Source organism: Panthera pardus, unplaced genomic scaffold, assembly GCF_024362965.1.
Source record: "Panthera pardus isolate Hobbes unplaced genomic scaffold, ASM2436296v1 HiC_scaffold_24, whole genome shotgun sequence".
NCBI classification, from domain to species: domain Eukaryota; kingdom Metazoa; phylum Chordata; class Mammalia; order Carnivora; family Felidae; genus Panthera; species Panthera pardus.
In genome coordinates this window covers 26,655,171-26,668,913 of record NW_026526810.1, presented here as the reverse complement: position 1 = coordinate 26,668,913, position 13,743 = coordinate 26,655,171, and the positions used below count along the sequence as shown (strand labels likewise).

Below are 13,743 nucleotides of genomic sequence, written 5' to 3'. Positions count from 1 at the left end.
AGAAATTAAGAAAACATTCCTATTTACAGTTACACCAAAATAGTAAGATACCTAAGAATAAACCTAACCAATGACGTGAAAGACCTTGGACTCTGAAAACTGTAGAACACTGATGAAAATGGAAAACAACACAAAGAAATGTAAAGACATTCCATGTTCATGGATTACAAGAACAAATATTATTAAAATGTCTATTATTAACCAAAGCAATCTACACATTTAATGCAATCCCTATCAAAATACCAACAGCATTATTCACAGAACTAGAAAAATCCTAAAACGTGTATGGAACCACAAACAACCTCAAATAGCCAAAGCAATCTTGAAAAAGAAAAGTAAAGCTGAAGGCATCACAATTCTGGACTTCAAGTTGTATCACAAAGCTGACTGGCACAAAAATAGATACATAAATCAGTAGAACACAACAGAAAATCCAGAAATAAACCACAATTATAAGGTCAATTAATCTTAAATAAAGCAGGAAATAATGTCTGGTGAGAAAAAGAAAGTCTCTTCAACAAATGGTATTGGGAAAACTAGATAGCAATTTGCAAAAGAATGAAATTGGACCACTTTCTTACACCATACACAAAAATAAATTCAAAATGGACTAAAGACCTAAATGTGAGACCTAAAATCATAAAAATCCTAGAGAAGAACACCGGCAGTAACCTCTTTGACATCACTGTAGCAACTTCTTTCTAGATATATCTCCTGAGGCAAGGGAAACAAAAGCAAAAATAAACTATTGGGACTTCATAAAAATAAGCTTCTGCACAATGAAACAATCAATGAAACTAAAAGGGGACCTATGGAATGAGAGAAGATATTCATAAATGACATATCTGATAAAGGGTTAGTATACAAAATATATAAAGAATTTGTACAACTCAACACCCAAAAACCAAATAATCCAATTAAAAAATAGGGAGAAGACATGAACAGACATTTCTCCAAAGAAGATGTAAAGATAGTCGATACATGAAAAGATGCTCATCATTACTTATCATCAGGGAAATGAAAATCAAAACTACAATAAGATATAACCTCACATCTGTCTGTATGGCTAAAATTAAAAACATAAGAAACAACAGGTGTTGGTGAGGATGTGTAGAAAAAGGATCCCTCGTACAGTGTTGGTGAGACTGCAATCTGGTGCAGCCACTGTGGAAAACAGTATGAAAGTTCCTCAAAAAGTTAAAAATTAGAACTACCCTATAATCCACCAATCGCACTATGGAGTATTTACCCAAAGAATTAAAAAACACTAATTCAAAGGGATATATACACCTCTACGTTTGTAGCAGCAGTATTTACAATAACTAAGATACCAAAGCAGCCCAACTGTCCATTAATTGATGAATGGATAGAGAAGATGTATTATATAAATACAATGGATTATTACTTAGCCATAAAAAAGAATGAAATCTTGCCATTTGCAACAACTTGGAGCTAGAAGAGTATAATGCTAAGTGAAATAAGTCAGCGACAAATACTATACAGTATTTGGACTTTAAATATATGGAATTTAAGAAACAAAATAAACTAACAAAGGAAAAAAGAGAAACCAAGAAGCAGACTCTTTAACTATTGAGAACAAACTGATGGTTACAAGTGGGGATGTGGGTAGAGGATGGTGAAATAGGTGATGGGGATTAAAGAGTACATTTGTCATGATGACCACTGGGTGATTAAAATAAAAACCTAAAGCAACAACAACAACAACAACAACAACAACAACAACAACAACCACAAAAACAACCTCTTCCCTTATTTGTGAAAATCTGATCTTTGGTCAATGTTCTAGCTGAGGGATCCCTGGAATCCTGGTAAAGACAGCATGAAAATGAGGTTATTAAGTGACATTGCCTCTGGAAAAAAATTACCCTGATTGGTAAGTTGCATTTAGAGAAGAAGAAATAATAAATTATAAATATCTGGTTGGAAGCCACACATTTGGACTTCCCTGAGTGTAGAGTCTATTGTAATCAGACATATTCCTTGCAGGGACCCTGGAAACTATGTCTATAGAATTTTACAAAAGCTATTGATGCTTGTGGAGGAATGAAACTTCTAAGGCAGAATGGGTCTCAGTCACTAGATTCAGATCTTCTCTTTTCAGAGCTGTGACTTGGGAGGCTAAAGATAACTAAATCGTTGATAGTTGTACGGCAGCATGGACTGCTACAAGGACTCTGGCAGAAGAAGAAGACCTTAAATTGTCTGGTGGCATACTGTGCTTCCTGTCCCACATCCTTCTAAGTGATTCTAATGCCAAGTGTAGCCCATGGTAGCCCTACCAGTCTGAAAGCTGCATCTGATAAGATATCCCTTCTCTGTGCTGTTGGGTATTAGAACAACAATAGAATGGGAATAGACTAGGAAGAACTGACACCTCTATAAAATTTAGTCTTCTTTTCCAAATGCAACTGTTAAAGCCTTCTTTTGTAATTCTTGGGGTTTTAAGGCTTTCTTTGTGCGACCTTCCCTATTTCTTCTTCCCACATTTCTTCATTAAGTGTACTCCTTGGTATTTTACGTTGCTGTTGTGTATGTTAATGTGTGTATGTGTGTGTGCGTGTGTGTACAAATATGCTAATACAAATGGGGATTTTTCTTTCGTTATATCATCTAACTGGCTGTATACATCAAAGTTATTAACTATTAATTGCACCCTACCACCTTATTAAATTCTCTTAAAACCTATAAATTTTTAGTTTTCTTGAGTTTTGCATATATACAGTCAGAAGACAAATGATAATTTTTTATTTAAAAAAATTTGTTTAATGTTTATTTATTTTTAAGACAGACACAGAGTGCGAGCAGGGGCGGGACAGAGAGAGAGGCAGACACAGAATCCGAAGCAGGCTCCAGGCTCTAAGCTGTCAGCACACCAGATGAACCAGATGCGGGGCTCGAACCCACAAACTGTGAGATCATGACCTGAGCCGAAGTTGGACACCCAATTGACTGAGCCACCCAGGTGCCCTGACAAATGATGATAATCTTAACTCTTCTTTTAAATTTTATACCTGTGATCCCTTTTATTATCTAATTGCATTAGCTAGTACCTCTCTAATCAGTGTCAAATAACAGTGGGGATAATGGACATCCTTGCCTTTTCCTGATTTTAATTAAAATGCTTTCAGTGTTTCTCCATTAAATAATATGCAGGCTTTGAGGCTGAGACAGATATATTTTACCATGCTAAGGAATTAGAGATATATCCTTATTCTAATAAGAATTTAAAAAATACCTACATACTTATATCAAATGCCTTTTTTTTTTATCTATGTATTTTGAGAGAGAGAGTGCATACAAGTGGGGGAAGGGCAGAGAGGGAGAGAGAGAGAATCCCAGGCAGGCTCTGCACTGTCAACAGAGCCTGGTGGGGCTCAAACTCATGAACCATGGGGTCATGACCTGAGCTGAAGTCAGTTAACCGACTGAGCCACCCAGGTACCCCTCAAATGCTTTTTATTTATTTAAAATTTTTTTTTATTTATTCATTTTTGAGAGAGACAGAGACAGCATGAGTGGGGGAGAGGCAGAGAGAGGAAGAGTGAGAGAGAATCCCAAGCAGTCTCCACACTGTCAGCACTGAGCCCTACGCAGGGCTCGAACTCACAAAACCATGAGATCATGACCTGAGGCGAAACCAAGAGTTGGAAGTTTAACTGCTTAACCAACTGAGCCACCCAGGTGCCCCTCAAATGCCTTTTAAATATCTATGAGGATCAATTAACATGGTGAGTTATGTTAATAGCTATCCTAATATAGAATCATCCCTTTATTCCTAGGTTAAGTCTCACTTGGTCAAGGTTTATGTTTATTAGCTACTGAATTACTCTTGCTAGTATTTTAACTTGCAATTAACTTGTAACAGATGACACAGTTCTACATTTATATATCAAGTATTTTACTGATACATACATACATACATATAAACATACATACTATATATCAATGTATCAAGTGCTGTTCTTATGGCTTTCTGAATAGGAACTCATTTAACTCTGGGAGTTTGGTACTATTAACCCCAATTTATAAAGAAAACTGAGGCATGGGGATTAAATGACTTGCCCATCACATAACAGCTAGTACACTGGTGCTGGGATTTATACACAAAAGTAGTGCAGAGCCCATCCTGTACTCCGCTGCCTTTAATTCTTTTGTGTGCAATTTTTGTTTTTCTTTGGGGGGGAGGCAGTGGGAGTGAATACCAATGTTATACTCTTTTCGCAAAAAAAGGCCTTTTCCCTTTTTGCTCTGGAACAGCTTAAATTGTATTGTAACTATGTCTTTAAAAGGGTTAGTAAAATTCCTCTGTGAACTGTTTTTGTCTGGTGTTTTTATATGAGGAAACTCTCAGACAACTTTATCTTTTCTTTGGTAACTGGTCCATTGATAGTCTTTCTTTTAGAGGCACTTTGGCATAGGACAGCTTCTTAGAAAACCTTGTATTTCAAAGTATTTCAGAGTTGAATAAAATTGCATTAGCTATCCTCCAAGATGGTTCCTGATCATTCGTATCTCTCAGTGTTCATTTCCTTATGTAGTCCCTTCCACACTGAATAGAGTTGATGTGTGTGATTATCGTAGAAATAGCACAGTGTAACTTTTGAGGCTAGAGTACAAAAGACATTGTAGGCTTCTGCCTAGGCTGTCTCTTAGATCATTTGCTCTGGAAAAAGTCAAATCATTCAAGTAGCCCTATGGAGTGATCCATATGGCAAAGAACTAAGTAAGAGTTTTTGCCAACAACAAACACCAATAAGCTAACAATATGAGTAAGACATACAGAAAGTAAATCCTACAGCCCCAGTCAAGCCTTCAGATAAATGAAGCCCTGGCATTCTGACACAAGCTCATGAGAGATCTTACCAGAACCACCTAGATAACCTGCTCCTGAATTCTTTTTTTAAATTTTTTCAAATGTTTCTTTATTTTTGAGAGAGAGACACAGTGTAAGTGGGGGAGGAGCAGAGAGAGAGGGAGACACAGAATAGGAAGCAGGCTCCTGGCTCTGAGCTGTCAGCACAGAGCCCGATGTGGGGCTTGAACTCACGGACCTTGAGATCATGACCTGAGCCAAAGTCGGGCGCTTACGGACTGAGCCACCCAGGTGCCCCCTGAATTCTTAACCCACAAAACTATATGTATGAGATCATAAATGTTTGTTATTGCTTTAAGCCATTAAGCTTTTTGGTAATTTGTTACATAGTAATAGATGACTAAAACAATAGTAGTCTTAATTATGTCTCTTAATTTTCAGTTATCCATGATAATCTTTATTTCTTACTTGTAAATTTGTGCCTACTCCCATTTTAATTATATTAGCTAATGATTTGTTTTTCAGAGAATCAAGTTTGTTTCACCATTTTTGTTGTTTCTAATTTATTTCCTGCTTTTACCTTCATTATTTTCTTCTTTCTGCTTTCCTTAAGTTAATTTTGTTATTTACTTTTTCTTTTTATAAGTTTTTTAAGGCAACACAATTTCATTTGAACATTACTTTAGGTACATGTCCCAGAGACTCAGATAGTGTTTTTATTGTTATTTTTAAATTACTCAATAATTTCTCTGTGCCTTTGAGATTTTTCTTGTGGCCTGGTTTTTTCTCACAGACTTATTATTTTAATTAATTTCTAACAAGAAATATTTTATACCATGTATGCTTTGTACCTTCCCTTACTATCTGGCTCACAGGCCTTCCCAGTATGCCCAGGCAGAATTAAATATTTCTTCCTCAGTACTCTCACCACATAATACACAGTACTATCTGATCCCTCCCTCTCTTCTTTTAGAATGTTTTTTTTTTTTTTTTTTTTTAATGTAGGCTTCACGCCCAGCACAGAACCAAATGCAAGGCTTGAACTCACGATCCTGAGATCATGACCTGAGCTGAGATCAAGAGTCAGATGCTTAACTGAGCCACCCAGGAGCCCCTTAAAACATTCTAATACCCGTGAATTCAGTCATCTAATCACATATATTTGCCATATTTTATCTGAGAAAGTCTATATGATTCTACTATCTACTTTTTCTAAGAATGATATTCTGAAATAAAAATCCTTAATTATTTCATTTGGATCAGAATTCTGTGAGTCCATAAAAGGTTTCTTTACTCTGTGAGACCAGTCTGTAAAAGGCTCCTTACCATAACAAAAATATTGAGAACCAAATGCCTTAATGTGGAGGATCTAAATAAAGATACTAACATTTCCATTTTCTCCCAAGGCTTGAAGAGATAACAATATGACTAGAAGGTATAGCAAAGTGTTAAAATGAATAAGGCCTATGAAAGAGTTTTGATATCTTCTGAAAATGCTTTAAGGTTCATGATGGCAGAAATATGCAGGAAGGAATGGCAAGGCACAATCGATGAGGCACAAAGAAATTCAATGCTGAGTCAAAGTAAGCCCAAATAGTTAAAGACAGATGAAGACAGAGATACTTGTGGTGGTTATAAAGGACTAGATTGCACTGCCCTTACAAAACCTGAAGACTATGTGAGGAAAGACATGTACTACCCTCACCATGGAGTCATTATACTTTATGAAGATCCAAGGAAAGTATATACCCAAGGGTTGAACATATAAGGAGAAGAAAATATGCATCATCTAGACAGGACTGTATATAACTAGCTAAAACAAAAATTTCAGAATTCTTAGGAAGAAATTTTACCCCAAAATAGCACTTTGGGCCAAGACGAAATATCAATAGTGAGTGATCTTAACAAAAATAGGAAGCAAGGAAGTGAATTATCAGACCTCTTCCTGAGGAGTCTGCTTTCCTGATAAGGACAGGTCCTATATTCAAGGCTTTCTGGAATATTGGTTACTTTGAATGGTATTATAATTAGGTTACAGGCCTGATCAAAAATCCCAATGCTTGTAATTATGGCTCATCAGATCATAAGAATTAGTAAGTACTTTAAACACAGCCAGTATATGACTGTATTTGTATCTTGCACATGAAAAGGAATTACCCACGTCAAATATTTCTGTACAATGCAGTGTGTCAGCAGTATTGTATGTAGAGCAGTGGTTTCCCAAAGGCTAGGTAGTAGTCTGTGGATCCCTGGCAGGGGTTATGTGATATCTCTAAACCCATTTAAAAGGGTCTGCAGTATCAAAATCAAGATACTAAGTTGCTGTTTGCCCTTCTCACTTGTTAACATTTGCACTAATTGCACAAAAGCAATTGTAGGTAAAACTGCTAACATTTTTGCATGAGTCCAAGGCAGCAGTACCAAACTATATTAGTAATCATGGTATTTTTTGCTACTATGGCAGCTTTTTTAAAAAGTCAATTTCATTTCATTAATCAAGTAGTATGAATTGATTTTATTAATTCCTAACCCTTAAGTTCACTATTTTTTTTTTATTTTTTGTGTGATAAAATGGGAAGTACATATAAAGGACCTTGCTACATACTGACCAGTTATCTTCAGAAAAATATGAGTGCAATTGTTTCAAATGCAAGCTGAATTACAACTGCTTTATTCATAAAACAGTGCTTATAAAAATCAACAAAGTAGGATTATTCAGACTTAGATATGTGGCAGACATTTACTTTAAAAATGTATGAGGAGAGCTCATCATTTCAAGTGAAATACATGACCATATTTGTTGTCTATAATAAAATTTCAAGCTTTCAAACAAATATTGGAATTTTAGAAAACTTGTAACTGCTCTGTGAGTTTGATAGCTACCCAGTACTTAAAAGATTGTCTGAAGAGACTGGTGGTAATACTAACAAATGTGATTTTTGATACTGTATTGGGAAACATTTGAGCACTGAGTAATGTATATAATTGCTGAATTACAATGTTGTACTCCTGAAACTATACAACACTATAGGTCAACAATACTTCAACAAAAAAAATTTTTGAAAGATCTGCCTAACTTAGTGATCCAATATTTCCCAAATGACCCACCTATGACATTATAAAGCCATTGAAAGTATAAAAAACCAATGGATTTTAATGTCACAGAATATACTTTTTCTCCCAAATTTTTACTTAAATTTTAGTTAACATATACTGTAATATTGGTTTCAGGAGAATTTAGTGATTCATCACTTACATAGAACACCTAGTGCTCATAACAACAAGTGCCTTCCTTAACACCCACCACCCATTTAGTCCATCCCCACCCCTCTCCCTCCATCAACCTCAGTTTGTTCTCTATCATTAAGAGTCTCTTACAGTTTGCTTCCCTCTTTTTCCCCTTCCCATATAATCATCTGTTTTGTTTCCTAATTCCACATATGAGTGAAATCACATGGTATTTGTCTTTCTGATGGACTTATTTCACTTATTAAATAAGCATAATGCATGCTAGCTCCATCCATATCGTCATTGCAGATGGTAAGATTTCATTCTTTTTCATCACTAAGTAATGTTTCATTATATATATATATGTACATATACATATACATATGTACACATATATGTATATATATGTGTGTGTATATATATATATATATATATATATATATATATATATACATATATATATATATCACATCATCTTTATCCATTCCATCAGTTGATGGGACACTCGGGTTCATTCCATAGTTCAGCTATTGTTGATAATGCTGCTATAAACATAGGGGTGTATGTACCCCTTTGAATCCCTATTTTTGTATCCTTTGCGTAAATACCTAGCAGTGCAATTGCTGGAATGTAGCGTAGTTCCATTTTTAACTTTTTGAGGAACCTCCATACTGTTTTCCATAGTGGCTGCACCAGTTTGCATTCCCACCAATAGTTCAAGAGATTTTACCTTTCTCTACATCTTTGCCAACATGTGTTTTTTCCTCTGTTGCTAATTTTAGCCATTCGTGATGTTGAGCATCTTTTCATGTATTTATTAGCCATCTGGGTGTCTTCTTTGGAAGACTATGGAATGTCTATTCCTGTCTTCTGCCCATTTTTCAACTAGATTATTTGTTTTCTGGGTGTTAAGTTTGATAAGCTCTTTACAGATTTTGGATACTAACCCTTTATCAGATGTCATTTGCAAATATCTTATTCCAGAATATGAAATGTTAGTTGATGTAGCTTCATATTCTATATTGCAACTAACTTGTAAGAAACTAAAAACTCTTGCTTTTGGGTGAAGGACCACAGTATCCAAAATCATCTGAGGGATAAGATCAAAAGTATATTGACTATACCAGATGTGACATCTTCCCTCATTCCAGATACCACAGCCAGTGGTAAGTCATTTTAATAAGAATTAAGATTGCATCTCTTAATGGCATTTTTAAAAGAGCTGTAAGCTGATTCCCTTTAGTAAAAACAGAACTAATGCTCCTTTTTCCATAAGGCCAACGTCTATGAAGGAGAAGGAAACTCAGCTTTGGATCATGAGCAGATGCTGAGCAGGCACATTAGGTGGAAAAAAGGACTAAGTTGTTTGAGGGGATGTATGAAGGAAAAACTCTGCTTTCTTTGTAAAGAAACATGTTCCTGAGCTTTCCTCCTGGCCTTGTCAGAAGTATCAAAGATCATGACAGACTAAATTACTGGCTCCAATTCTCCAACCTTCCGAATAGAATTATATCTGCACCCTCCTCATGGCCTCAGGATAGGTGAAGTATATTCTCCCCTTCTTGATTTGGGGTTTGGTCATATGATTTGCTTTGACCAGCTGGACATTTATTAGCAGACATTATGGGAGCAAAAACATGCACAGTTGAGCTTACCAATTCACGTGATGAAGACATCATGAAAAAAAAAAATATCCCAAAGAGTCCAATAGTACAAGAAGAATCAGAGATGTGTGGAGCAGAGCTGGACCTAGCCTGCAGTCTACCCTAAATCAGCTAAACCTCAGCTGCCCCACAGATGTGTTAAGTGATAAATACATGCTTGCATTAAGCCAATGAGTTGTGGGGTGCTTTTATATAGGATTATTTTGAAAACAGCCAATAACTTAGGCTACTCCATGTATACCTAATAGTCACATTCTGGAAGCTACCCTTGAGTACAGTCATTGCCTTTCCCTAAAAAGGTTTGAAAGTCTTTGGTAATGGGTAAAAGTTTGGTAGTATTATTCCCTGGCTTAAAAACCTTTGACAGACTCTCAAGACCTAAAAAGAATTGAATCCAAACTCCTGATTCTGTAATTTAAGAGCCCAAAATGTTACTAACTCATTATATCTTATTACTCTCCCCTTCCTTCATTCTTAACAAGAAATCTTCCATTCTGGCCACTGATGTTCATTCAACTTTCACAAGCAGTACTAGTCACCAGCTTTCTATGTTGCTACAGCTTTTTGCACAGACGAGATTTAGTAAACTGAACTGCAATTATGTATTTGTTTGCTAGATTGTTATTTTATCTAAGGCAGAGATACTGTCATTTCTATACCTCCAGCACAGTGCCTGAAACATGGCAGAACTGTTCTATTTTTGTTGAAAACATACAAATAAATGAAATAGAATGAATGAGTGGGATTAGGAGGATAGGTATCATCTGCAGAAGAAAATGGGAAGGGAAAAAGATGTGTCTAAGATGCAGCCTACAAAGAGAAGTATCCTTAAGGAAACGAATTGAAAGTAGTCTCATTTTTATTTAGTAAAATTGTAAAAGTTTACTAAATAGATTAAGAATACTGAATTGAGATTACGTTTTACCTCTACGAAAGTCTTCCTAATGAAAGAAATATAAAACTATGATACCTAGTATTATCATAACTTCATCAAATATACATAAGGAAAAATTTCGAGGGAAATACAAATATTCTAAAGGATTCTCTTTTTTTTTAATGTTTATTTATTTTTGAGAGAGAGAGAGAGACAGACACACAAAGCATGAGTGGGGGAGGGGCAGAGAGAGAGGGAGAAACAGAATCAAAAGCAGGCTCCAGGCTCTGAGCTGTTCAGTGCAAATGGGTTTGCAAACCCACAAACCGTGAGATCAAGACTTGAGCCAAAGTTGGACACTTAACCAAGTGAGCCACCCAGGCACTCTGAAATACAAATATTCTAAAATATTAATAGATATCTATGATTTGCTTCCTGCTTTTACACGCTACCCTGTTTAAAATTTTCCACAATGAACATGAAAAAAGTATGTGAATCTCTTTTATATAAAAATATGTGATCTTAAATATATCAAATGGCTAATTTTAAAAGACATTACATACTATAAAAGAATTCCAGGGGTGCCTCTGTGGCTCACTTGCCATCCGACTCTTGATTTCTGCTAAGATCAGATCCCAGGGTTGTAGGATGAAGGTTGGGCTCTGTGGTGAGCTTGAAGCCTGCTTAAGATTCTCTCTATCCCCCTCTGCCCTGCTTCCCCCACTGGCATACATTCTCTTTCTCTTAAAAAAAAAAAAAAAACAACCTTTCAGTGATTTGAAAGTGGTAAACACAAAATAGTTTATCTTTCAGCTCCAAGTTCTGTGAGAAAAAAGAAAATAGTTTCTTTAAAACCACTAAGTACATTACTACACACACACAAAACTAGAATGAAGCTTCAAATCTCATTTAAAAAAAAAGGAGCGGGCGCCTGAGTGGCTCAGTCGGTTAAGCGTCTGACTTCAACTCAGGTCATGATCTCACGGTTCATGAGTTTGAGCCCCACATCGGGCTCTGGTCTGACAGCTCAGAGCCTGGAGTCCGCTTCAGATTCTGTGTCTCTCTCTGTCTGCCCCTCTGCTGCTTGCACTCTGTCTCTCGCATTGTCTTAAAAATAAATAAACATTTTTAAAAAATTAAAAAAAAAAAAAAAAAGGAGATACAAGAGTGAACTGAGACTATTTAACAGTCGAGTTTTAGAATATAAATGGTAGGTAATCCCCTTCTAGCAGCAAAAATTACACAGGGAGCCAACAGCATTCATTTTTGTCTAGCATTCTGTACTTTTTATTCTTTAACCACAACCCCCCAGGATCACTCTACTGTTTTGTAAACTTTTCACCTCTCTTTTCTCACATATAACCCCATCATTCTAAACCACAATAATCCTTAATGTTTTCTCACTTCCTATCTTCTGCCTTTTATTCTTCAAACCTAATTGTTAGGCTTCCTGAATTAAGTTCCTTCCCAGATATTACTGTAGTTCTTCCATTTCCATGCAATTCTATGTACAATAATTCCCTACATAATTTTCATTTGTCCCCATTTGAGAGAAGATTCCAAAGCTTTGAAAGAGGTGCTTTTCTCACAAATACACAAAGAACACAAATGCTGTTCTCCTTCTGCCTACTCTCCCAAGAAGGTCCTGTGTATCCTCCTTGTCACTGGCCTTGCACATTTACTGCATGCAGATCTAAGCCTACTCTTTCTATTTCCCACAACCCCTTTCCAGAGATCTAAGTAATACCTCATGCATACCATGACGATCTCTGGAAAGGGCTTAGGGAGAAATAGAAAGAATAGGGTCCTTCTGGGTGTGGTGTTATCAAAGACAACACTACAAGTTCTCACCACAAGAAAAAAATTTATAACTGTGTGGTGATGTAACCTACATTTGTTGTGGTAAATTCTGTAATATATACATATAGCAAATCATCATATAAAAGTCTGCAATATATACTTTTAGCAAATTGTTATATTATATACCTAAAACTAACATGACATTACATGTCAATTATATCTTTAAAAAAAAAAGACAACAATATAAAAATACCTGCTGGTCAGTACCAGAAACAATAAGAATGCTTCTATATTCTGAGAAAATCTTCACTCTCTGAATCCGATTCTTATTATTTCAAGTCACCTGAATGTGAACAGCAGACTTAGATACTATACATTATTAACATAAGGAAATGACAAAACCCTTCGCTGGAAGGAAAGCAAGTCCACACTTGGAATATTTCTTTCCTTTGGAACCATTCAGAGCTGCCAATTTTCAACTGATTTCTGGCTTTCCAATTATTAATACTTAACTTTTGGAAGGACATTTCTAGCTTCTTTTGGTGTAGTCAACTGCAAAACTTAACGCTGCAGATCTACCTATACAGGTTAATACAGAATCAAAGGTATGTTAACTTCTAAAAGAGACATGCAGGTAAGTTCTTTAATAAGCCTACAACAGGCAAAATTCACAAGGTCTGCCACTATGAGTACAGCAGTAAAATCTCTGAAAAGACTTAGAGCAATTTATAAATTTCAAACTAAGTAAATAAAGTAGCAACTGATACTATTTTAAAAATTAGAATGTTCATTTTTTTAAAATGCCCTTCTTAGAATGCTTGTTCAGCTAGATACGTTATGAAGAAAAGAATTCCATGGTCAAAGTTTTGGAAGTGTTATCCATTATATCCCCAACTTTGTTTGGTTATGGAAACTTTTGTGTGTAACATCTTTCAAGATGATGATTTGTGAAAGTTTTACAGATTAGTAAAATTTATTTCGAATTGTATTCTTCATATTATATTAACATAAATAGTGCTAAATCAATATTTATGTTTGGAATTATGCCATAAATAAATAAATAAACCACTTCTTATAGCAAAGGAATAGTTGGATGAGACTAGAAGCATATCATATTCTGAAATCCTAGTCTGGGAGTGTCCTAGCCAAAGATTATGCTCCATAAACCTAATGACCTTCTTTCTGCATGGTAGCAGAAAGATTTTCCACATCATTTCAAAATGAAATGATCAGCATTCAACCTATTTCAGTGATTTATGAGTCAAGAGCTTTCTGATACATGACTGCTAGTCTTGCCTATCTCTAATCTATTCTTCTTTAGAATGCTACCAGTTATCTTCTAA

At 35.6% G+C, this 13,743-nt stretch overlaps 1 protein-coding gene across 14 annotated transcripts in view; it reads right to left on the bottom strand.

The window, feature by feature from the left end:
• Positions 1-13,743, bottom strand: part of MYO9A (myosin IXA) — a 282,783-nt gene that overhangs the window by 27,080 nt on the left and 241,960 nt on the right. The window lies entirely within an intron of this gene.